Below are 26,798 nucleotides of genomic sequence, written 5' to 3' on the forward strand. Positions count from 1 at the left end.
GTGTTAACTTGAACCAAAGATTTACCTAGCTCTTTGATTGAAGAAGATAACTTAAATTCAAGATTCTTAATAAGCATATCAACAGGAATAGATTCAGGCAAAGTAGGATCCTGCTGTTTTTGAGTAAACAGAGGGTCTTCTAATCCTTCCCTTAATTTAACTGCTTTTCTTGCAGTATGACTCCGTGTAGAAACCCCTGCCACAACCTCCTCAGCAGTATCAGAAGACTGGTATTCAGGGTTATCCTTAACCCATATTACATCAAGAGCCTTCATTACATCAAGATCTATTGAACTCTTCATAACTGGTGGTGCATTTCGCAGCGCCACCGCTACATCGATCGGTGGACATCTCTTTAAAGTCGGGTCTTCAGCTGGCGGCGTCCCAGCTGTTTCAACTGTCAAAAGTTCAGTGACAGCTCTCATAGCAGGCGTTGATTGAAATACACGCGCCTGGCTAGCCCTTTGTTCCAAAGGCTGCCGGGCGCCATCTTTAAAGAGCCCTACCGGTACAGAACAGAGCTCCATTGCCGAATCCTGCACTTCTCCTCTTGGATCCATTTCACGCTGAGTCCTGGCTTCTTGTAAACAGGTAGGCTCAGATAACTTTGGGAAATGTAATTTCTTAGCGATCTGTTGCCATTTTCTTTTACTTTTTTTCAGCAATTGTACCATTAGAAGCTAATTTTACACCTCTAACTACTTATAAACTTTTTAGAAAGTTTCAACGGGCACTTATAGACAAAATAATAACAGAGTCAGGAGAGGACTGGAAGGCACGTCTGTTCCTTACGCCACCTTGCCATGCCCCCTTTATCGCCGTTCTTCATTCTTGTTACATCTCTTCTCCTGTTCTGCAAACGTTCTGCGAATTCTTGCGCTTTCTCTGGATCCGAGAACAGTCTGTTTTGCTCCTCGGGTATAAATATTTTAAGCACGGCTGGATGTCTTAATATGAATTTGTAACCTTTTTTCCATAAAGTTGATTTTGCTGTATTAAATTCCTTCCACCTTTTTAAGAGTTCAAAACTTATGTCTGGGTAAAAAAAATATTGTATTCCACTGCTTTATTAGCTAATCTTTCTTCAGGGAATTCAGGGAGTTGTCAGAGATTCCAAATATTGCAGTCAATATTGGAAAGATAGTGTGCTAAAGACCCCACCCCAGAACCATTGTATTTTGGAGTAATGAAAAGATGTGTCTTTACACCTATTGCATTTGTCCTCTATTTCAAGATAAATGGCTGACAATCTGGATTTAGAAAAGTGAACCCTGTGCAGCTCCTTGAACTGAATAAGTCCCAAACAAGCGCAGGACATGGTAGAATAAATTCTCTCGATAGCCTCTTCCCACAAGTTCTCCTCAATGAACATTTCCAATTCTTGCTCCCATTCAGTCTTTATTTTGGAAAGAAAGTGAATGACATAATTGACAAAATAGAGCTATAAATGTTTGGGGGAGGGGAGGGGAGGGCGAGAAGGGGAGGGGCACTGCCATCACCCAGCATTGAGAGAGAGTAGCCATCTCTCTATCATCCTCTCCTGTGAGTGTTATCTTTTAATTATGATCTTATGTAATTACTTTAATTATTATTTACCGTATTATGTTTAAGATGCTTTAGTATTATATATGCATATAAATTTAAACTATATACTAAGATAAACATTTGACTATATGACTATATGTACCTGTTCCGACTTGCATACAAATCCGAATTAAAGACAGATGGATCTCGTTTTTAACCTGGGAACTGCATGTACTTGGTCTGCACTGATGAATCACCAATGTCTGTCCAATTTACAGAAGTTTAAGTTCCACATATAATCTCTTAAAAGTTAGTCCAACGCACATAAAACGCAAGGCTAACATCTGCTGCTTCTTCAAGCCAATATCTTGAACAACAGAACTCTATTCTCTCGCAAACCAATTTTGCTTTCCACAACTGACCTGCAGACTTTGAAAATGGACACTGTCCATATAACCAGAGAACATCACAGCATAGAAACAGGCCCTTCTAGTCTATTATTCTGCCTCGTTGCACTGACCTGCACCCGAACCATATGCCTCCATACTCCTCCCATCCATGTACCTGCCCAATTTTTTATTAAATGTCAAAATTGAGCCCAAATTCACCAGACAGCTTGTTCAACACCCTCACCACTGTGTGAAAAGGTTCCCCTGAACTTCTCCCTCTTAATTTAGTGAAAAATCTCCCCTCATTCTTCTACGCTCTGGGGAATAAAGCCTAAGCTGTTCACCCTTTTCCTGTAATTCAGTTCTTCAAGTCCTGGCAAAATCCAAGTAAATCTTCTCTGATGAAAATCCCACACAGTCCGGAGAGAGCATTTTTGTTTACAGTCAGCATCAACTCTGATCACAACTCACCACTCTGCCGAATGGTAGCTTCCTGATCAACAGATCTGTTGACTTCTGGTACTTGCGTATTTCCATCAAGGCCCTGGTGCCAGGACGGAACCTGCGACGTTGGGGAGGCATTGGGCTTCCTACAAACAAAGTCTCACAAATAGGCCTGCGTTTTGACAACAGAGAACAAAAAAAGTGGCGGCCCTGTCAGAGCCGCTGCAGCACTGATGTAAACCCGAGAGCAGAGACAATTTAATACTCCACGGGGTCAGACTGCCCAGTCCCGATGCCAGCAAATCTATACAGGCTTTAAAAGGCCTGTTAAAGGGGCCAATGTTTTATTTTCAAATATTGCAACCACAGAGGTATGTGCCCAAGATAGCGGTGTTTGTGATTGGCAGCAGACCACAAGGGGTTGTAGACTCGAGGGGATCAGCAGACCGGCAAAGTACCAGAAACAGGGAGAACACCAACTTCCCCACCAACATTGAGAAGTATGGGAGACAACCTTGCAGGAAGGTAACCATGGCAGCAGTTCTGCAAGGGTCTCACGCAGGCTGCAAGATGCTGGAGACTGGGAACCAGGTATCAGAAATGGGATTCAAGAGGGTGCTGTGGTCAAGGTGGCCTGAAGGCTTCCTGATCATATCAGTGAATTGCATCTGGAGTGTGGGTTGCCAATAAATAGTTTGAACGGGATTCTGAGAGGCTTCAGAAGCTGTGGAAACACTGGAGGTGAATTCACAGACTCAGTATCACTGATGGGATTCTCTTTCTCCTATTGTTAGGGGAATAATGGAGAGTCGGACTTGCAATACACTTAGCCACTAAAGCTCCTTTGACAAGAGAAATTTGGAATTTAGTTAATTTGTTACTTATTTCAATAAAATTGCCCAAAAGATAATGTTTCAGCAATATCCTGCCAAAAAGGCCTCACCTTCACACATGACCACATAGCATGTAAAAATGTTCCTGGTTCAATCCCACATCTAAAGCACATCTCCAGTATTTCAGATTTTGACCTATGTAATTTCTGTGGCACAAGATATAATTGGTGTTGGAAGTTAAACTGAACCATCCATATCTTGCATTGATAAATGATGACATACTATCCAAACACCAATCAGTCCAGAAACTTTCTGGTACAACAACACTCAAGTCCGACTCCCATCTCTCTCTCTCTCGACTTCTGTAAACCTGGTTTTGCACTTACACTCTGGAGAACAGTACACTTTTGTTATAAATTTGGGTGAATTCCCCAGCCAGATTGTTCATTCCATTTCACTAATTTCAGGGTAGACCAATGTTGGCCCCCACCTTTCCATTTGCATCAACTTCCTTTCCTTTCATAATGTTATGAGCCCAGAGGACCCCAAAACCCAGCAGCAACAGAAATTCACCAAGACAAATGGTGACTTAAACAAAAGTTGCTTTTAATTATCTTTAAACATGAAAATAGGATCAAAGTTTAACTTATTACTATTAACTTAACCCCCCCTTCTAATTCTAAGCACACATGTCCATAACGTGTGTGTAAGTTTAGAAAAGTTCTTTGATTCGCAGTCCAATCTCACTTCTCACTCCTCCAAGTTCACTAGTTGTAGGCAATTCTTATACTGTGCACAGAATTTAATGTTTATGAATTTCACTAGGCTTTGGTGCTTGAAAGTTAAATGGTTACTGATCAGGAAGGTCCTTGTCGGTTTTCAGAGAGAGAGATTTGTTGCTCGTTGGACATACATAAACTGATTCCTTCTGATCAGCCACTTCAGTGTCTTGCTGAGGAAACTTGCCCCATCAGGGTTTTCCAAACGATAACCTCTTTCTTTCAGGTCACCACAGAGTTCCTTTCTTATTTCAAGTGAAACATTAGGCACCCAATCATCTCCTCTTGCATGGACCACAAGGACTTTGACCAGGCTGAACTAAGCACTCACAACCAGTTTTCAAAATGGGGTTTTTGCACAAGCTTGCCAGCTTGTCATGTTCCAGTCTCAGCTGCTGTACTGTAGAACTAAATTCTCTCTCTCTCTCTCTCTCACACAGGACCCTCTTAGAACAGCCAACTGCACTCGACAATCTGTGGCACTGGACCCAATCCTCGAGTTGTTTCATCGGTTACTTTCCAAAACAACAATCCATTACTCCATAGCATGTCCAACCAACACCCACTTGTGAAGTCCCTATAGGCACTCTTCAAAGATTTTGCAAAGGCACTCAGCCTGTCTGGCTTGAGCAGAGCTCTGGCATTTTAAATGAGATCTGTTTTGAAGTGTTTGTATATGACCTACACTAAAAAACCTGCCACAATTTATCTCCTTTAAAACATATCTATATACAATATAAAATATAACAATCTGTCACAATAATCAAAGTTTGTCAATGCCATTACCTCACTTTATCTATATTTTATAACCTGAAACTCTTCCATATTTTTCTTGTGTTGTTTGTGATTTCTTCAGAGATTTCACTGGATTGGATAAATATAATAGTACATTATCAGCAAATACACTAATTTGATGTTTTTCTCATCCAACTTTGAAGGCCTTAACATCCAGATCTCTCCTTATAATCTCTGCCAGTGGTTCAATGACAAGGATAAAAACACTTGGGAGAGGGGACACCCCATCTACTCGGTCTACTCAGAGGGAAAACTGCTGACATTTGACTATTAGTCATAACTTTGGCTTGTGGTTTATCCAATTTATGAATGTTCGACCTATACCAAATGTTTCCAAAGTTTTAAATAAAAAAGGCCATCTAAGCAGTCGAATGCCTTCTCTGCATCGAGGGAAACTGCTATACTGGAATTCAATTTTGATTTAGCCATATGTATTATATTAAATAGCCTATCTAGTCTATTTGAAGATTGTCTTCTTTTAACAAGTCCCACTTGATCCGTATGTATTAATTTATGTAAATATTGTCCCAGTCTATTAACTAATGCCTTCACCGATATAATCAGTATTCAAAAGTGAGATAGGCCTATATGATGAGGTTTTTAATGGGTCTTTTATGTAATAATAGCTGTTGAAAAAATCTGGGTCTCCACTGCCCAGTCTAGTGCATCCATTATAAGAGGTATCAACAAATCCTTAAATTGTCTTAAAGTGGCAAAGAAAGGAAGGGGGGAAAAAAAGGAGGGCTGTAGTGATAGGGGATTCCATAGTTAGGAAGTAAGATGAGAGGTTTTGTGGAGGAAATTGTGAGTCCCAGATGGCGAGTTGTCTCTCTGGTGCCAGGGTACAGGATATCTCAGATCGAGTTAACGGCATTCTTCGGTGGGAGGGTGATGTCCTGGCCAACATAGGGACCAATGACAAAGGTAGAAAGGGTGAGACGGTCCTGAAAAGAGAATTCAGGGAGTTAGGTACTAGGCTGAAGATGAGAACCTCCAGGGTACCAATCTCAGGATTGCTTTCCGTGCCACATGCTGGTGAGATTAGAAATAGGAGGATAAGGCAGCTTAACACGTGGCTGGAGACACGGTGTAGGAGGGAGGTAAAACACAGGATTCTGATGACACCGTGGTCAGAGGGGGGGGAAAAAAAAACACAAATGCTGGAGAAACTCAGCAAGTCAAACAGAGCCTTTCTGTAGCAAAGGTAAAGATACATCACCAACGTGTAGGAGGGAAGGCTTCAAGTTTCTACATCTCTGTGTTGTGTTCCAGGGAAGGTGGGATCTGTACTGACAGGATGGATTGCATCTGAACTGGAAGGGGAGTAATATCCTTGTGGGAAGGTTTGTCCTGATGAGTTTAAACTAGATTTGCAGGGGGAGGAGAACCAGTTAGTGGGAAGGAGAAGGATAAAGATCATTCAAGGACTGCATGTATAAACAAAAAACAAAGGTACATGATAGAAATTTTCTCAGGAGTATTTATTTTAATGCAAGGAGTATTATTAGAAAAGCTGATGATCGCCAAATATTCCGTTTTACCACTCTGCTTGTACAGACTAAAAATAAATCAATTCTTTTAAGTGAGTCATGGACCCTTGAGTAGAACCAGTAGTCTCTCTCTGTGGAGTTGAGCTGCCTCCAGATATATATTTTGTCTACCTTCTGCTGCTTTTAAAAAGGTATCATTCATAAAGGCTTCATCGTCATAATTTGGAGCATAAATGTTCATAAACCCAGGATTCTGTATAAATTTCACAATGTACTGTCACAAGCCTTGGCCAATCAATACATCTTCTACTATTGCTAGTACATTTTTATTCATTAAAATTGCTACTCCTTCTCGCCTTTCAGCAAAAAAACGACACTATTACTTGCCCCACCCATCCTCTTTTTAATTTAGCATGTTCCAATTTAGTGAGATGTGTTTCCTGCAGGGAAACTACATCTGCCTTCAGTTTTTTTTTAATTGTGTCAAGACCCTTTTCTTCACCATCCCATTTATCCCATTAACATTTAGACGAATAAACTTTAACGTTCTATCCATGCCGTTTCTTAAACAAATATTATTCAGCCATAAAACCTTCTTGATTATTCAAGTAATACAGTGACCATTCCCCTTTAAAAAAATAGTGCCCCTGCTCGGACAGTGTCGTAAACAAAATCCTAGAAGCCCATGAAAAATGCCTGCGGAATCTTCCAAGGAATAAGAGCCCCTCCCTTTAGCACCATCTTGCATAACTGCTCCTCTGCCAGTGCCATTATCCCCTTTAGACCGGAGTCTCCACCCTATATTTTTACCAAGTTCTTGCTCTTTCTTGAGTTCTCCATGCAAATTTCAATAACATTCAACAATAAATACAAGACGGTTCAAAAAAAAATACACTCTTTACTTTGTCCCATTGTAAACATTCTTCTTCGACTTCTTGTTGAGAATCTTTAATCTTTTCATAATTTGAGAAATTCTTCCTTAGTCTTGATAAAACATCAATTACCATCCGCTACTTTGACCCGGAGTTGCAGGATATATCAAAGTATCATATTCTTTGACTGCAATGGCCTTTCTGCATCATCAAAGTTGGACTAAAGCCTTGAAAGAATAACACCTTTCTGCCATTGTGCAAGCAGGCCATTGTGTTGCTTGCAGTAATCAAATGCTGCTCCCATTCCCAGTAGTTCAAAATCTCACCAGAACCAGCCATGGTCACTGTTCGTCAGCTCTTCTGGGTTCGAGAGTCTGATGAGCCCTTTCTATTTGTAGTTTATTTATTTATTTGTAGTTTATTTATTATTTATTTTCTCCAAACGTTCCTGGCATCCAAGTTTCAAAGAAGCTCACCGGGTCTCTCCCTTCAGTCCCTTCCTTCAAGCCAATAATTCAAACATATTGCATCTGTTAACAGTCTCCGTGTAGTCGACCTTGTCCAGCATACCTTGTTTATCCAAGTCCCAGTTCTTTGCATCCTCTTCCATGGCTTTCTTGCATTTTAACCAAGTCAACTTCCATCTTCTCCAACATCTCTCTCATTCCAGTTTCAACACCCGTGAAACGATTGCATAAAGTTTCCATCTTATCCAGGATTACATTCAGGTCTTGCGCCGACACCCTCAGCACTGCAGGGTTCAAGTCTGCTCTTGCGCCACTCCCTTTCAGGCTTTCACCCAACATTCTTGGCTGAGTCGCAGTCTCTTCCGAATTTGTTTTTTGCCATCTTGGTTTCTTAGTGTTCATTTTGTTCATCCACAGTGAAAAAAATTATTGAATCGTCTTTTTAATACTCCACGGAGAGCTCATCCAAATCATTTGCTGAGTCCTTCGCATGGCCACGCCCTCAATAGTTTTTACATCTTACCTCTTAACCTGATTTAACCCTAATCCGTGATCTGTTTTACAGTCCTTCTTTCTGCATTAAAGTTTTGCTAGTTTAAAGATCATTTGCCCAATTCCACATTTATGAACCCAAGTCCCAAAATGTGAAATGCTGCTTGATCTGAGGCAGGCTGGAAGATATAATGCTGCATTAGCTTCAACATCATAACTCGGCCCAACTGCAATGCTAATTGGGTCAACAAGATGCGGTGTGACCCTTGTATCATTAAGCACATATATGTACTCTGTCAATAATTTGAACTTACTGCAGGAGATTCTGCATTCCCCAATATTCTCCCACCATTTTATTCAGAGGCCTGTCTGCTTTTTGCTCATATCTCAGGCCCAAAACGTTCTTCACTCAGAGAGAGAGTGGTGGGTGTGTGGAATGAACTGCCATCTTATGTGGTGAATGCGGGCTCGATCTTGTGTTTTAAGAATAAATTGGAAAAATATACGTATGGGAGAGGACTGGAGGGTTATGGAATGGGAGCAGGTCAGTGGGACCAGCTAAATGATGGCTGGCAGACTAGAAGAGCCAAATGGCCTGTTTTTTGTGCTATACTGTTCAATGGTTTCAAGCCCCTCTGGCCCACAAGCCTGTGCCACCCAAATACCCCAATTAATTCACATACATTTTTGAAGGAATATAGGAATAGATTGCTCCTTTTAATAAAAAGCTTTGAGAAATGTCATTGTCAGTTGCCTCTTCAGAGAAAGAGCTCAGTGGGTGGGGAGATGAAAACAAAGAGAAGGACTAGAATTATCTTACTTCGTCTGACTCTGGAACGACCAGGCGGCCTCCCACGAGGACTTGATAGTACCCACTGCTCTTCTATCCTGTCAGGTAATCCTCTTAGCGGTGATCTTCTTTTGGGTACTGAGCCCCGACGTCTGGCTGCTCCATGAGGTCTCCCGCTCATTGTTGCCAGCTAGGATTCAAACATTTTATTGATTCAACAAATGCAATAGTGTCACATTAGGAGAAGAGGACACAATTTCAGGATTGAAGGGTGTCCATTTAAAACAGAGGAATTCCTTTAACTAGAAAGTGGGGAAGCTCTGGAACTTGCTACCTCAGGTGGCTGCGAGGCCGAGTCATGAGGTGTATTTGAGGCAAAGATTGACAGGTATCTGAATAGTCAAGAAATCAAGGGTCATGGGGAGAAGCAGGAGAGTGGGGCTAAGTGGGAGAATGGTTCAGCTTATGACGGAATGATGGAGGGGACTTGATGGGCTGTGGCCAACTTCTGCTCTTGTATCTTATGGCCATTTACAATGAATATTTGAAAGAAAGGCTCTGCAGACATAAAAATCATTTTAAAAGGATGAGGAATCTCTAAAGTAGCCCATTGAGCATACCCTGCCATTTCATGAGGCCATTAATAATGTAATTATTTTTTAAATTTAGACAAGAGCACAGTCCATGCCACCTAATTTACACCCAATTAACCTACACCCACAGTAGGTTTGAAAGGTGGGAGGAAACAAGAGCACTGGGAAAACCCACGCAGATATGGGGAGAACATTCAAACTCCTCACAGACACAGGGGATTCAAAACCCGGTCCTAATCGCTGGCACTGTAAAGGCTTTGCACTAACTATGCTGCCCATGGCATACTTTCCTTTGGCTTCAGCTTCACCTACTCCTGCTTTTAAACTCTTAAAGCCCAAAAATTGGAATTTTGAGTGTGTTTATCATCTTTTCAAGAAATCCAGATTCACTACTTTGAAAGAGTATCACAAGGTTAGCTTAACACTATTAAAATGCCAGTGGCCCAAGTTCGAATATGCCACTGCCTGCAAGGAGATTGTATGCTCCCCCCGTGGCTGCGTGGGTTTCCTCTGGGTACATCAGTTTTCCCAGTAATTAACTGCCGATTTACCAGTTAACATGCCAGTGCAAATGCTCGTGAACCAGCTTGCCCTGGGGATGAACCATCTAGGGAGGTTGTACCATCACGGATTTGTTTTGAATTGGAGTACCAGTTCACCTCCTGTGAACAGGACCGGGGGTACGCCAGGTCCAATTAGAGAGGATTGTCGCCCCTTTGCTCTGCGATGCCGGGTGGTGAATGTGAAGGAGTGCAGAGAACTGGTTAACATTGGTCCAGTGTGAACAGCTCTTCGGCTATTTTAAAACTGTTCATTGAAACATCAATTTAGCAGTTCGTCAAGGTGAAAGGGGCTAGCAGGCTGATTGGTCACGTGGGTTTATTGGGCGGCACGTGCTGGAAGGACCTGTTACCATGCTGTATATCTAAATTAAAAGTAAATTCCTGTTCCTCTTCATTAAAAAAGATGACTTTTTTTCCAAAACTATACTCTACTTCTAAATTCCCCTCTCAACATCTGTCCAGTAAAGCTTGCTTAGAATATTACATGTTAAATTAAGAGCACCCTCATTCTTAAAAACTTCAATGAGTATTAGCCCAAGTTGATCATGAAATAACCGTTTCACAAAGGAGTCGACATAGCTAATATTTTTTAGACATCCTGCAATGAACATAAAACATTCCAGCAGTCCAGGCGCTTCGCCCCACAGTTTTGCTGACCTATGCAAACCCATTTAACAAACTCATCCTTCCCTAACTGACACCCATAACCCTCTAGTTTTCTTGCATCCACGTGTCTGTCTATGAGTCTTGTAAAAAGTCCCTATTTTATCAGTCTCCATCACCACTCCCGGCAATGCATTCCAGGCACCCATCATGTGGTGTAAAAAATATGTTACCCTTGACATCTCCCTTAAACTTTCCTCCACTCACCTGGTACAAATGAATACATAATTTAAAATCCTGCATTTTGGGGTCTGTGCCCAAAAGATGTAGACTCATCAAAGCCCTATACTGTTTACCATGGCTTTCTTTTGCATTGAACACTATAGCCCTCGCTGTTGTGCCAACCCATATATTCCTATGAAAAAAATAACTAAATCCTTCCAGCCCCGTAAACCACACTTTTTCTTCCATCAATGTGCCTGTTCTAGAGTCTCTTAAATGCCCGCGATGTTTCAACATCCACCACTATCCCTGGCAAGGCATTCCAGGCACCCATAACTCTCTGTGTAAAAAAAATTTACCAGATGTCTCCTCTAAACTTCCCTCCCTTCACTTTCCACAGATGACCCCTGGTGTTTACTATTCCTGCCATGGAAACAGATGCTGGCTGTCCATGCCTCTCAGAATCTTGTAGACCCTTCTTCATTCTAAAGGGAAGAGTCCCAGCTCTGCTAACCTTGTTTCATGAAACTTATTTTTCAGTCTAGGCAACATCCTGGTAAATCTCCTCTGGACCCTCTCCATAGCTTCCAGCTCCTTCTGGTAATGGGATGACCTAAATTCCACATCCCAAGCAATAAAGGCAATGTCCCTCGATATTTAGTTGCTGCAATTGGTTCAAAGTTCAGATTTATTGACACATGACATCACATACAACCCTGAGACTCTTTCTATGTTCCATGCACAAGGACACATCCCTTTTTGCCACTTCTAATTGCAATGTGACAATCTCATACTTTTAAACTGTAACTATTGTCCATCCCATTGTGAGACTCTTTTCTGAGACACTAAACAGTAGGGAGATCCTTAAAAAAAAACTATAAAAATTACCAGACAATTTATCCTTTAAAATGATGTTGGCTCGGGGATAAATGCTGGCCAAGAATCATAGAAAGTTATCCTTCATTCGTCTTCAAACTGTTGCTTCACTCTATATCCAATCACCTGAAAAACAGAACAGAATAGGCCTCATTTAAATCTAAAGCCAACATCACTGACAGCTCACTGTGAAAGGTATCCCCCATGAACCAATATCCAAGGGATATTGCCTCCAAAATTCTTCGATGACCATCAAGCCTATCCCATTGCTTTCCCCCAATACCACTCCATTAGCTCCCCATACCTTTTCAACCAAACCCTAGGGGTGTTGGGTAAAACAGAAAATGCTGAAAACACTCTGCAGGTGGGAAAGAGAAACCAACTGTTTCAGGTGCACGTGCCTTCATCACCACATCCAATAACCAACGCTCCATAAATCTCAACCCATCCAACAACTACTACCCTCAACCTCTAACCTCATTCCTGAGTTTTCATGTCAGCCCTCAACATTCCTCAAATACCTGCATCTATACATTTCATCCTTATCTCACTAATTATTCGCTTAACTACCAGTATCATGTCTTACCACATCCCATTTGCCTGCATTCACACCATATTCCTCCTAGCCATTCCCATTCATGTCATTCATTCAGATGCCTTGTCTTTCAACATGGGTGATCATGTCTCTCCATCTGTCATGATCTCTGACCCTCCAAATTGTAGTTGTTGCCTCCCCTGTTCTCCTTTAGTGAAGGCTCCATCTTTGAGTTACACAAGGGGAAAAATACTGCAGTGGTCTCCCGTTGTCTTCTTCAGTTGCAGTGTCCATGCTGGATGGGTAACCTTGGCCACTGATCAGCAGATCTGCCAAGCATTTTAGGTTTTACAACCATAAATTCCTATTTGTAGAATCTGCTTGTAAAAACCATCCACCATCCGCAATCCATGGCTTCATGTGACCCAGAATGGGAGGCTAAACAGGTACTACACCTTGTCCAAGGGTTAGGGTTAGGGTAGGCTATCGGAGCACCTTACACTTCCTTTTGCTGAGCAATTGCCCAGCACTGACACCGGGCCTATCCATGGGCCTAAAGCTGATCTATTTTCCCAGTCAATCCCACTTCTCAGCTTTCCACCTATAATCTTTGATGACCTGGCGAATCAATCTCTGCCTTAAATACGCCCAATGACTTGGCCTCCACAAACACCTGTTTGTCTTCAGGGTATCCTGCATGAGGACTCCCAAGTCACCTTGCATCGAGGAATTTTCAATTCTCCCCACTTAGAAAATAGTCTATCCGTTTATTTCTTACTAAAGTGTGTAACCAAACATTGTTTCATTTGCCATTTCTCTGCCTATACCCCCTTATCCAAGTCCTTCTGTACCCTCACTGCTTTCTCAACAATTGCTCCTTCAATTCTCTTCTTATCATCTGCAACCTTAGCCAAAGAACCATTCATTCCATAATCCAAATCATTAATAGAGACGTGAAAAGAAGCAGCTCAACACTGACCCTTGTAGAACACCACTAGCAGTAAAACACAAAAGATGAAGTAAAAACACCATGCTGAAGATGTATCTTTATCTTGGGATGGCACATTTAACATAGCAGTTAGTGCAATAATGTTACAATGCCTGCGATCAGGACAGAGGTTCGAATCCCGCGCTGTACAGAGTTTCTACGCTCTCCCTGTGCCTGCATGAATTTCCTCTGGGTGCTTTGGTTTCCTCCCACCATGGAAATGGCACCAGGGATTGCAGGTTAATTGGGTGTAATTGGACAGCATGGACTCGAAAGGGCTGGTTACCCTGCTGTAGGTCTAAATTTAAATACGCAATGACCTTGGCCTCCTCAGCAATCCATGGTAGCAAATTCCAGAGATTTACCAACCTCTGGGTAAAGAAATTCCTCTGCATCTGTGTTCTGAATGGCCGCTCTTTAATGCCAAAGTTGTGACCCCTTATCCGAGACTCCCCTGACCTGGGAAACAACTTAACCACATTTACTCATTTCAGCATTTGAAATGTTTTGATGAGGCCTCTTCATCACAACTCCAAGAATTGTCAAACTCCACCCACCCCCACACTAAAAGGCCCCCCGCCCCACCTGCGCGCCTGCAGGGGGCCCCCACCTGCGCGCCTGCAGGCCCGCACCCCCAACATCTCTCGCAATTACTCCCTCTCCTCCACTTCTAACTCACCGCCAACTCGCTGCAACCCCGAGCCGACCGGCGCTTACTGGCGCGCCAACCAGCCACATTCCAGAGCCTTCGCACATCCGGCCAGGTAGCGACCACTCACCGCTGTCCCATTGCAATGATGCGCCTGCAGCGTCTCCCAGGCAACCGCGCAGCGAGCCGTCGAAACACGGAGATGACGTCACGCGACTGCGAGGGTGCGTCCACGACTGCTCCTAGCCGCTCCCTGCACGGGGTGGGGGGGGGGAGACTGACAGGGCCCTTAGCCAATTAGAGAGGCGATTGGTGGGGGGGGGAATTCGGGAAGACTGATAAGCCCGTCAACCAATCGGCGGACGGTCTCGGGGCTCGTTGCTGCGGCGACCGTGCGATTGGCAGGTGGAAATGGGCAGGTCCTCCGCGGCGATTCTCCTCAGCGGTTCCTCCCGCATCCGGGACAGTTGGCAGGTTGGTCAATGGTCGGTCTTTGACTTCATTCCAAAGTCTTTTCCCCTCAACAAGGCCAGATTTCTTCTGCTGCCGGACATTGTGGGGCTCAAAGCAGAGGGGAGGCCCCTCAAACAACGAAGGGAGGACGAACAGTGTTGGCAAATGTGCTGCATCCTAATTCGTGAATTAATGTCACAATGTGCAGTCATGGCTCAAATGTTCCTTTTATTGTCACCTTATTAGGTGCATCCTTCGCTTTCATGTGATTAAACTCATGTGCATACTAATTTCAGTGGGCCGGGTGCACATGGTGCTTTTGCATTGAATTGTGGGCCATAGGTTGCCCCAGCTGCTTCACGGCCTGCTATGGGGGCACCTGTCCCTCTGAGCATAAAATCCTGCAAAAGGATGAGGACACGGCTCAGGACATCGCAGGCAAAACACTCGCCACCACATAGAACATCTACAAGGAACGCTGCTGTCAGTGAGCAGCCACAATCATCAAGGATGCGCATCACCCAGAAAACACTGTTCTCTGAAGCCGCTTTCAGGTGCTCGTATGCCAATAATGCGCCGGCAGACGAGGCTGGTGGAGTGCAGCGGGGAAGTTCAGGTGGCCGCGGAGAAGACTTGAACGTGCCAGCTGAAGGAGAGTAACATCCGAGCGAACGCCAGCTCCTGTGGACTGTGGCCATAGTCCCACTGCTGCTTTCAGTTGCAACGGGGGATTCTCGGAACCGGAGATTATACCTACAGGAGGAGGGTTAGGTCAGTGCACCTCCTGACTGGGTTATCCACTTTCAGGTGGCCTCCTGACAGCCGCATAGGGGTAGAATATGAGGCTTTTCTGCTACCATCAGAAAAGAGGCCTAGGTGCCACACAAATCGCATCAACAGGTTCATCAAAAGTTGCTACTCCTCCACTGTCAATCAGAGATTAATTTAAATACTATCTGATGGTGGAATTCCCCACGTACAGTCTATAGTCTCGATGATGGGGGGAATTTTGCCTGTGAACAGACACTGCAGACATTTCCATGTGTTAGAAATTAAAGTACCTTTAAAGAAATTGCTCGAGACAAAAATTGAGAACAAAGAACATTTATTACAACAACAATGCAAAGTTGGGTGCTTCCCCTTACCCTGGGAATACACACATACACTAGGGCTCACCCAACTTTTATACAGTCAATTTCAGTATCAGAGTGCCCTCCCCCTTACATTCTTCTGCCCCCTGGATGGGTTTGGCATAGGCAATCCTTCCTGCCTATGTGCAGTTTCAGTACACTTGGAGGACCAGGGGGTATCCTGTGGGTCTCCCATCATGTCATTGTCCTTATTCACACCTTCCTGATTCTCGGGGCTACAATCTCTTGGTATGCAGAGTTGACTCATCCTATCTAGGGTTGGCTAATTTCATATGTATAAATCTGTGTAAGGTTAGCTAATTAGATATGTAGGACTTGGTACTTCTATCTAGGGCTAGGAGACCTTTATCTGATCCAGACTACCTCAACTTCCTACATTCTATTGTACCTTACCATTCCTTTTCTTAGTCTTATGGTGGCTCTTGTCACACAGAAGATTCTTATGTTAATCGTGCTGACTCTGCTTTCCTGCATCCTAATCCCCAAGCTTATCCTGTTTGTACTGGTTACAGCCATTAACTGATGAATTTTAGTTTCTTCCATGTTCATAATTTTAGATCAATTTTCCCATCTCTCACAATCCTCACTTTTCTTTTAGATCAGTAATACTGATCTTTCACCATGATCAGTGTTATTGATCTTTGGTTACTGGTGTCAGTGTGACTGATCCCCCCCCACCCCCCTCACTTTTCTTTTAGATCAGTAATACTGATCTTTCAAGTGTAGGTAATGTTTTACCCAGCTGGTCAATAACCGAGTTGTAATACCTGTGTAAAGTCTTTAGGTAAGGGAGCACCATGAAGGTCAGAGTAGCGAGTCCAGCTGCTTATTAGGGTTGCGAGTATCAGGCTCCAGTTCTCAGTAAAGAGTCTAGTCCATCCCATATCAGTCCGAAGTTGCCACGTCTGAATATGGGCATGGGCAGATTCACGTTGAAATATTGAAGCAGTGTCTTTTAACCACCCGACTTTTGTAAGCATTGTCCTGACGAAGTCTGTGAGAGACGCTGCCTTCAGCAGCGAACAAGTAGCAGTCTGTGAGAAACGCTGCCTTCAGCAGCGAACGAGTAGCAGTCTGTGAGAAACGCTGCCTTCAGCAGCGAACGAGTAGCGAGAGTCAGGCGGTTCCGTTGAATTGTGGCTAGTATCTGATGTCCTCTTCAGCCCCGAATCCTAGGGCCACCGATCTCCGAAGGCTGTCTGGAGTCTGATATTGAGGTGCCAAGCAGCTCACGTTGTTGGTAACTGGTGCTCCCCTTCACGGGGTGATGAAAAGAGACCAAGCTGGGGGGGGGTTGTTTCTCGTGAATTTATTGTATTTTGCAGCTTGCCTGTGAGTCTCTCCCTGTGTGTGGAATGTACATTGATTAATCACTATGTAGGCTGTTAACTGACTATCGCTACTGTGTTCCCCCTGGTCCGTATTAAAATTGTCCTAAATCTATGCCCTGTTTACACTGTAAAGTATCACAATTGTAACCTCTGCTGCCCCTATTCCAGGAGGACTTAAAACATAGCGAGTACTGAAGTGACATATCCAGTTAACAAACAATACCCCAATAAATGAATAAACAGTAAAAAAATACGACAATAAATGTATAAACCGTTAGAAAATACAACAATAAATGTATAAACAGTTTAAAAAAAATACAACAATAAATGTAACATTACGGCACTCTGTCACGGCGCAGTGTAAGTTTCAGGTCTGAAGGATGAGGACTGCACACCAGGTTGAGGGTTGAGTCTGTGTGTCGTGATGTTGTGGTTCAGAAGCTGGTTTGATTCTTTGAATGTGGGTCCAGCCTTTCTCTCTTGTTCTTACTGCGGTGTCTGTAATTAAAAGTACACAGAAGGGACCATCCCAGGCAGGTTTTAGTTGATCCTCTTGCCATGCTTTTACATAAACCCAATCACCAGGTTTAATAGAATGTATAGGAAAGTCTAAGGGTGGTGATTGGGCTAATAGTCCCTTTTGTTTCAAATCGTGGATGGAAGTAGAAAGCCCTCGTAAAAATTTGGAAATGTATTGGTCATTAGCCTCAGGAATGGGAGAATCAGTGTGGAACCCCATAAATAGGAGCCCAAACATCATCTCATACGGTGAGACTGCAAGATCTTTACGAGGGGCTGTCCGAATTCTAATCAGGGCTAATGGTAACGATTTAATCCAGGAAAGACCAGTCTCTTCATTAAGTCGGGTGAGTTGAAGTTTCAATGTTTGATTCATACGTTCGACTCGACCCGAACTTTGGGAATGCCATGGGGTATGTAGTTGCCAGTCTAATCCTAGGTTCTTGCAGACACCCTGGAGAATCTGAGAGGTGAAATGCATACCTCTATCTGAATCAATGGTCTGCATCATACCGTATCGTGGAATGACACATTCAGTGAGTATTCTGATAACAGTGCTGGCACGATCATTCGGGGTAGGAAAAGCTTCAACCATCGTGTAAAATGATCGACCATGACAAGGAGAAATTTGTAAATACCAATCTTAGGAAGTTCAGTGAAGTCTATTTGTATGCGCTGGAACGGGCGAACGGCAATGTCGCGACCGCCAGGTATTACTTGGCGCATCGATTTCTTATTAACCCTCTGACAAATGGGACAAGATCTAGTAGCAAGTTTAGTAATATTGTATATGCCAGGGCAGTGAAGGAAACGTCCAAAGGTATCAACAAGGAACTGGGTTCCCCAATGTGTTTGTTGATGTAACTGATCTATGACTTGGCGAGTTATGGCTTTGTTAAGGACTTGCCGTCCGTCTACTGTCCACCACAACCCGTCGGCAGTCTGGCAAAATCCCTTATCTTTCATTGAGACCTCCTCTTCCCGTGAAAAGATGGGGGTCTTTTTAATCTCTATCGGTGTGGGCAGTAGCTGGTACATGTGAATCTTTTCTGCTAATGCTGCCTGTTTGGCAGCTGCATCAGCCTGCCTCTTTCCTCTAGCTTCAGGACTGTTACCAGTCTGGTGTCCCCGCACATGGGTACAATGGCAATTTCGGACGGGAGTGTTAAAGCCTCTAGGGATTGGGTAATTAACTGTTCATGGGCTAACTTCTGTCCTTTGCCAGTTATCATCCCTCTTTCTTTCCATATCTTACCGAAGGTATGGACTACACCAAAAGCATATTTAGAGTCAGTGTAGATCGTTCCTACCTTGTTCTCTAGTTCGTGGAGTGCTCTACAGAGGGCATATAGCTCACAGGATTGTGCTGACCAATGACCAGGGAGGCGACCAGCTTCGATCACCAGTTCCTGTTTACCGTCCACTATACTATACCCACTATAGCGGGTTCCTGCAATAAACAATCAACAATCTTTCTCCTTCAGTTAAAGGGACATCGGTTAGGTCTTCCCTAATTTTGGTTTGTAAGTCGATAACCTCTGAGCACACATGTTCTAAATCGTTTGAGGATTGGTCATTAGTTGGAGAGATGAGGAAGGCTGCTGGGTTGAGAGTTTTGGTCGTAAGGTCAAATCATTGCTGTCCATTAGGATCGTTTCATATTTTAAAATTCTCGAATCCGTGAGCCACCTTCCAGCCCGCTGCAATAGAATATTGCGGACTGTATGAGGGGTATGAACTATCATAGGGGCGCCGAAAGTAATCTTTCGCCCTTCTTCAACCAAAATTGCAGTGGCTGCTATGGCTTGTATACACTCTGGCCAGCCGCGACAAACGGGGTCTAAAAGCTTTGACAGGAAAGCTACTGGTTGTCTATAGCCTGCCCTGCTTTGGGTGAGTACTCCGGTGGCTGCCCCAGCTTTGGCATTAGTGTATAAATCAAAAGGTTTGTTTAGGTCGGGTAGCGCTAAAACTGGGGCACGCGTAAGGCACTGTTTAACAGAGTTAAAATTTTTGATCTCTTCATCCGTCCAGTCAAGGGTTTCGCTTCCTATACTGGGAATCTTATCATAAAGGAATTTGACCAGGTTAGAATAATTTTCCATCCAGATTCTACAGAATCCCACTAACCCAAGGAATTTCCTGAGTTCCTGGGCATTTTTGGGAGGGGGAATCTGTATAATACCAGTTATTCTCTCTGGGCTAATTTTCCTGGTTCCTTGACTCACTAGATGTCCTAAGTATTTGACCTCGGATTGCACAAATTGTAGTTTGGACTCGCTGACTCTCAGACCTTTCTTCTCTAAAAAATTTAAAAGTGCTACCGTAAAATCTTTAGCTAATTCATAAGTCCTTGCTGTAATTAGCAAGTCATCCACATACTGTATGAGTTGGCAATTTTCTCTCCGAGGAGCTTCATCTAATACCTGTTCTAGGACTTGACCAAATAAATTGGGCGATTCTGTAAAGCCTTGTGGAAGGACAGTCCACCGGTATTGGTTTTTACGGCCAGTAAAGGGGTTCTCCCATTCAAAGGCGAACATGTCTCTGCTCTCTGTAGCTAATGGACAAGTCCAAAATGCATCCTTGAGATCAATGACACTAAACCATTGATTATGGGGGTCAATTTTACTCATGATGGTATAGGGGCTGGGTACAACCGGGTGACGGGCAAGAATGAATTTGTTAAGCTCCCTCAAGTCCTGTACTAGGCGGTAGGTGCCGTCTGGTTTTTGAACAGGTAAAATTGGGGTATTAAAGGGAGACATACAGGGTTCGAGTATACCGTCCTGAATCAACTGGTCAATTATGGGCTGTAAACCTTTTCGGCCAGCCATCGGAATCGGGTACTGTTTCTGTCTAACAATTCGTTGAGTATCCTTTAAAGTGACTTGTAGTGGAGGAATATCGAGGATTCCTCTATTGCCCTTTCCTGCCCATACTCTTGGATTTATAAGTTTGTGATCTTCCTCGTTTAAAACATAGAATTGTACTCCAATGCCTGATTGTAAAGGTCGAGTACCGATAGCCAATTGGTCCTGTAAATCCCTTCCTAGCAAGCATACTCCGGCTTGGGGAAGTAATAGAAGATCCTCAATTATGATCTTATCTCCCATTTGAATTCTGACCTCTCGCAATACCGGGACTGGAAAGTCTCGTCCTCCCACCCCAGAAACTGTAACTGTCCCTTCTATTTTAACCCCCTGGGGTTGGTGTAGAATGCTAGATCGGGCAGCTCCAGAATCGACTAAAAATATCATCTTATCACTGTGGGGTCCTATGCATAAATTAACTAATGGTTCTCCATGCAGCCCCACGGTGTGTATTGGCTGAGAACCGTGACCCCCCTATTCGTAATCAGCTTCCATCGGGGCATAGGAGCGTGTGTCCATTGCTCGCAGTGGGCATTCCTTTTTAAAGTGCCCTTCCTTTTTACAATGAAAACAGATAAGAGGTCCTGTTTCCCAATCTCTCCCAAAATTTCTAGGGGGCACACGTCGTCCCCGGAATCCTCCTCTACTCCTCCACCTGCTGGGGTCCCCACCTCCCCACCCGTGGCTCCCCTCACCACGTACAGAAGTTGGCCAGTAATCCTTATCTTTTTCGTGATGATCAGCTACTATTCCTTTGACTGTTTGTATTAAAATTTTAGCTTTCCCTTTTTGTTTATCCTCTGCCCTCTGGACAAATGCTCTCTGAGCAATCTGCAGTAGCTGGGTAATTCCTTGCTCGTGCCAATTTTCTGTCTTTTGTAGCTTTCTTCTGATGTCTGGGGCTGAGTTGGTAACAAAACCCGTTAGAACCAATTGTTCCCCTGCTGGAGATTCTATGTCGAGACCCCCATATTGTTGAATTGCCGTGCGCAATCTATTGAGAAATGCAGAGGGGGTCTCCTCGGGACCTTGGGGAACCTCAAAGGCTTTTTTGAAATTCTGTCCTTTGGGGACAGATTCCCTGATTCCTTTGATCAAATTAATCCTGTATTCTTCCATCAATGTGCAGCCACCACTGGTATTTTTGTCCCAATTAGGTTTTGTGAGGGGGAATTTGACTTCTCCAGGGGTCGCCTCGTGCCCCCCTTGGTGTTCCTTATCCCATACTCTAATGCCTGCCTGTCGGATCATTCCCCGCTCATCTAAGGTAAACAGAGTCTTAAAGATGGATGTTAATTCCTCCCAAGTATACAGGTTTGGTCCCAAAAATTGGTCAAACTGTTCAGCACATCCCTGGGGATCTTCTATCAGGGAGATTAATTCTTTCTTAAAATTACGTACTTCAGTGCTGGTCAGGGGCACATTTATGAACCCAAGACCTTCTCCCACGGGAACCTCCCGCAGGGGTCGCATCCAGCTGATTTCTGGTTTCTTAGATTTGTGTTCCTGTTCCCTGATAAGTGAATCGCAGGGTTCTGCCCCTTCTTCCTGAGGGATCTCACGCTGTTCTGAATTACAATGTTCTATCTCTACTGTCAACGGAGGTGGTAATCGAGCGCTTTGTGAGCGAGTCACCATACCACTCCGGTTCTCTTCTTTCTTCTCTAGTGGTGGGGGAGGAGGGGGTGGTGCAGAAGGGTAGGTCATAGGAGGGGAAGGAAAGATAGGAGCCGGCATAGGAGGAACATAAGGTGGAGGGAGGGAATGTAACACATCCCACCCCTGTGATTCAGGGACAAAAGGTTCCTCCTCTCTCTTATCCCTGAGTTCTTTCTCATTCAAAACCAGTTGTTCAATGGGTCCCTTGAGCCAGCAGGCTGCATATTCCCTGCTCTCAACATTGTCTCTCTGGTTTTGATAGAGCCAGATGTTCAAAGCTTGACACATCCATTCATCCTCGGATCCGAACTTTGGCCAGTACACGGAGCTCCCTTTAACCGGGCATTTAACCCATTCAATACAACAATACCTGACCATTGTCAGTTTGTCTTTCCCACGGGTCTTTCCCGTGCCCCACTCAGATAACATCAACCCAAGCGGGCTGTACGTAGCTATCTGGTGTTCACATCCTGAACCAGGACTCTCTTCCTTGCTACTCATTATTCCCATACTTATAAACAAGTAAAATTCCTCTTACCGAGTTCCAGTAGCAATGCTCTAGCGCGCTTCCTCCTGTCGTTTGTTCTCAATGCCTCTTCTCGGATATCATTTGCTTCTTCCACTGACCAGCCACCCGTCGCCCGTGAGTCCAGCTGAATCAGCCGGGGTGCACCTACTCTCGTCGTCGGGGCACTCTGACAGTGGAGGGAGTGTGATCCCGGACGATCCCCCATTTGTTAGAAATTAAAGTACCTTTAAAGAAATTGCTCGAGACAAAAATTGAGAACAAAGAACATTTATTACAACAACAATGCAAAGTTGGGTGCTTCCCCTTACCCTGGGAATACACACATACACTAGGGCTCACCCAACTTTTATACAGTCAATTTCAGTATCAGAGTGCCCTCCCCCTTACATTCTTCTGCCCCCTGGATGGGTTTGGCATAGGCAATCCTTCCTGCCTACGTGCAGTTTCAGTACACTTGGAGGACCAGGGGGTATCCTGTGGGTGTCCCATCTGTCATTGTCCTTATTCACACCTTCCTGATTCTCGGGGCTACAATCTCTTGGTATGCAGAGTTGACTCATCCTATCTAGGGTTGGCTAATTTCATATGTATAAATCTGTGTAAGGTTAGCTAATTAGGTATGTAGGACTTGGTACTTCTATCTAGGGCTAGGAGACCTTTATCTGATCCAGACTACCTCAACTTCCTACATTCTATTGTACCTTACCATTCCTTTTCTTAGTCTTATGGTGGCTCTTGTCACACAGAAGATTCTTATGTTAATCGTGCTGACTCTGCTTTCCTGCATCCTAATCCCCAAGCTCATCCTGTTTGTACTGGTTACAGCCATTAACTGATGAATTTTAGTTTCTTCCATGTTCATAATTTTAGATCAATTTTCCCATCTCTCACACATGTGTAAATAATTTATGATGAACGTAGTCAAGATTGGATAAAAAAGTGATGTACTGCGATGTGACCACTGCTTTTTGCAAGGCTATGGCAAAACAGGAAAGTCTACAGTCATCCTAAGTAAATTCGAAAATCAATACTGGAGACAAAGGGTGGCAACTCTAGTGCCTGTAACGCATGCGCTGGGAGCAGTGCGACACTCAGTGGTCAGGGTTCAATTGCAGATCGCTCCCAAAAAAGGTTCTTCCTTTTAAAGCAGATATGCAAATGAAGGGAAGCAAAGTAGAAGATATAGAAAATATCAACAATAATGAAAGAATCGAAGATCAAATCTGGAATCGGAACATGCTTCTGGAGAGTTGGTAAAATAGAAAGTTGGAAAAAAAACCTATGTCCCCATGATCTTAAGGTGGAAGGTTGGAGTTTGGGTGAGTGGGAGAGAGTATGTTAGAACATACTTACCTGGCACGAGAGAATTGGTGGTCATGATGGCTGATCTTCCAGGACGAGGCTATCCTATTGCACTTCGCGTGTGCTGATGCCTGCGATGTCCCCAAATGTGGGATACTCGATTGCAAAATTTGTGGTAGTGGGGGACTGTGTTCGCGCTCTCCCCTAATCTTTACTTCTAAAGACAGAGCGGTTTCTACTCATTATTAACACGTTTCGCACCGACTTTCTCTTCTTCATGGCCCTTTTGTGTGCTGTTATAGTCTTCGTGGGAGACCCTTTCATTGCAAAATCTCCGCCTGTCTTCGCTCGCCCTCTGACACTTATCAAATCTCCCCACTAAAACAACAAATCCAATTCACTCTCATTACCCAATTTCTACACAATCAAAATCTTCACCATCCAGCTTTTCCCCCCCTCTTGTATTACACCAAATTTTCTTTACTCTTATCAGAAGCCAAACTAAGATTTGATATCGCCAAAATTCCCCAGCCAGAAAAAGGGAAGCAAAAGACAGGCGTCCCTATCCCCAAGAGTCATTATGTCCGCGAGCCTGCAAACTATGCAGCCTTCAGTCCAAACCATCGCCAAACCCAGCTCCATACGCGCAAACCTCACACATGATTAGGAAGCCCTCGCCACCCTCACAACACCAGCTACCCCTTCAGCCAGTCTAAAGCCAGTCACCAGAAGCCCGCAGCCTGTGTGGCTTCATCAACTCCAGCCCACCGCCTGTGTGATCTTCAGCCACAAAGCCCCTCACTGCTCCTTTGCTGTCCTACTTCCAAAATTAGCTCAAAACACATTGGAAAAAATAAACCCAGCTTCCAACAACAGGCTGCGGAAACCAATATTGAAATTAGGTAAAACATTATTTTTGAAAGCCAATGACACCGTTCAGTCAAAATGAGAGGCACTTCACTTTTTCACATTTTAATTAGAACTCCGCACAGTTCAAATTAACTACAAGCATACATTTCACAATAAGTTATTAACAAAGAAGAAAACTTAAAGGATTTTTACACCCATGTTATACATTCTCACCCATGTACACCGTGACCTTTGTTCCCGGTTCCCACCTCTGTGACACCTTGTCATTTCACCCCAAACCCCCACCCCGCTCCCCTTTGAGAGGTGAAGGATGGGTCACTCCTGTGCCACGTATGGCAGTACCGAGAAATCCTCGCGCCATTTTGCCCCTAATCGTGAGGGAGCACCATGTCCACAGTTCCAGACTACAGCTCCTTCCATTAAACTACAACACCCGCGCTCACCCCCACCCGAAACGACGGCACTCTTCATTCAGAAAAAAGCCCCACTCTTCCTGACTATAGTGTCTGATGATGGGAGGACTCAAGAGCAGGGGTGGTCAAACCACGACTCACAAGCCAAGTGCAGACCTTTGACATTGACCTGTGGTTCACCGAGGTATTTTGACTGTGTAGTGTTAATGCGTGAAATTCACGGATTGTCAGTAAGATGCAGTCCGCACGTCCGTCCGAGCTCGCGATACCCTAGTCATGGAACATCGCTCTAGCTGCCCTCCCATCCGAACTCCTGACTGTCCGACCAGCCGAACCCTCAACGCCATGATAACCCGCCCACCGAAGGTCTGGTCACCCAACCGCCCTCCCACCGAAGCTCCAAATGTATCAACCCCACACCCACTGAAGCTCCCGATGCCAGCCGAGCTCCTGTTGCCCTGACCGCCCCCGGTCACCCACCAACCGAGACTCTGGATACCCCGACTGCCCACCCACCAAAGATGCTGACGCCCTGATTACACACCACCAAAGCTCCCATCACCAGCCCACCAAAGCAGCCCACCAAAGCTACCCACCGAAACTCCTGTCAGCCAACCGCACAGCACAGAAGCTCCCAATGTAACAACCGCTCACCCACCGAAGGGCATAACACCCCGGCCACACGCCCTCCGAAACGCCCGACGCCCTGACCGTGGACTGCGCCTCGGTTGCACCCGCCCCCTCCACCCATCGATGCTCCTGACGTCTCCATTGGTAACAGCAGTCAAAAGTTGAATACATGTTGCAGAAATTTTCCCCTAAAATTTGTTCCACAAAAATTCACCTATTACACGTTCGTGCAGTATGTGCCCAATTAGCAGTGTTTAAAAATACATTTATGAATAAATATTGTTACCTACATGTATTTTTTAACATTTATATAACATTTTTGTAACCATATGTGTCTCTTATGTTAAGCAAAGGTGTCCACCACTTCTCTACACGGTGGCCCTTCCCCACAGATTCCTCGCGTTGGCTGCACCAGGCCTCAGTGCCAGATGTTCCGGAGGGTCTGCTCAGGGTACCATCCCACCAGATCCATCGAGTCCACTTCTCCCAGTTTCTGCAGGACATTCCGTGCTGGTCACTGCCTGATCGCATTTTGGTTAGAAATGTTCTCCTGGAAACACCTTTCCACAAAGTATAGGTGGTGTGGCAAAGTCCAGCTGACCGGGACATAGCGTGGCTTTGGGGCCAGGCTTATCTTTCGCAACTCCTGATTCAGGTAGAATCTCAGCACGTAGTGGCACTTGGTGACCTCCTCCTTTGCTTCCACGCACAACCTGATGCAGCCACACACGAGGGTGGTCATCAGAATGAGAGCCAAGTTTAATAACACCTTGTTCTCATGTTTTAGTGATGGCGCTCTTTCGGACACGATTTACTATGGACTCCCCACAGTTGGGCGCCAGGGCGGAGAGGTGAAGGATGGGTCACTCCTGTCCCAGGTGTGGCAGAACCGAGATAACCTCGCGCCGTTTGACCAATTTCTTCCCCAAAATCGTGAGGGAGCACCATGTCCACAGTTCCAAATTTTGGTGGACCTTTGCAATTCCCTCTGACCAATTCTTATAACACACCTCAGCCTCTCCATATAAGATCCCCCGTGCCTTCAGGTGGTCAGATCTGACTGTGATGAGGGATGGTGGACCAGTCGGGACAGTTACCAGGTTCACCCTGGTGCCTAATGCCGACGCAAACTGCCCACATCAGTCTCCAGACCGTTTGTGTATC

General features: G+C 44.5%; 1 protein-coding gene and 1 non-coding gene across 4 annotated transcripts in view; one reads left to right on the top strand and one right to left on the bottom strand.

The window, feature by feature from the left end:
- Nucleotides 1-14,090, bottom strand: part of LOC138754772 (LIM/homeobox protein Lhx9-like) — a 488,372-nt gene extending 474,282 nt beyond the window's left edge. The window contains exons 1-4 of one of the 3 annotated variants that reach the window (XR_011351926.1): nucleotides 13,935-14,079; nucleotides 11,745-11,858; nucleotides 8,906-9,065; nucleotides 4,756-4,833 (exon numbers count right to left, since the gene is read on the bottom strand). The gene's annotated coding sequence lies outside the window, so the exon portion shown is untranslated. Of the gene's footprint in view, nucleotides 1-4,755; nucleotides 4,834-8,905; nucleotides 9,066-11,744; nucleotides 11,859-13,934 lie in introns of all 3 variants that reach the window. The other 2 variants (XR_011351925.1, XM_069919570.1) reach the window with 2 other exon arrangements.
- Nucleotides 14,091-23,764: 9,674 nt separating this feature from the next.
- LOC138755922 (U1 spliceosomal RNA) lies at nucleotides 23,765-23,928 on the top strand. The gene has a single exon (XR_011352634.1). It is a non-coding gene; the product is annotated as a U1 spliceosomal RNA (small nuclear RNA).
- The last annotated feature ends 2,870 nt before the right edge of the window (nucleotides 23,929-26,798 follow it).

Source organism: Narcine bancroftii, chromosome 2 (genome assembly GCF_036971445.1).
Source record: "Narcine bancroftii isolate sNarBan1 chromosome 2, sNarBan1.hap1, whole genome shotgun sequence".
In the NCBI taxonomy this organism is placed as follows: domain Eukaryota; kingdom Metazoa; phylum Chordata; class Chondrichthyes; order Torpediniformes; family Narcinidae; genus Narcine; species Narcine bancroftii.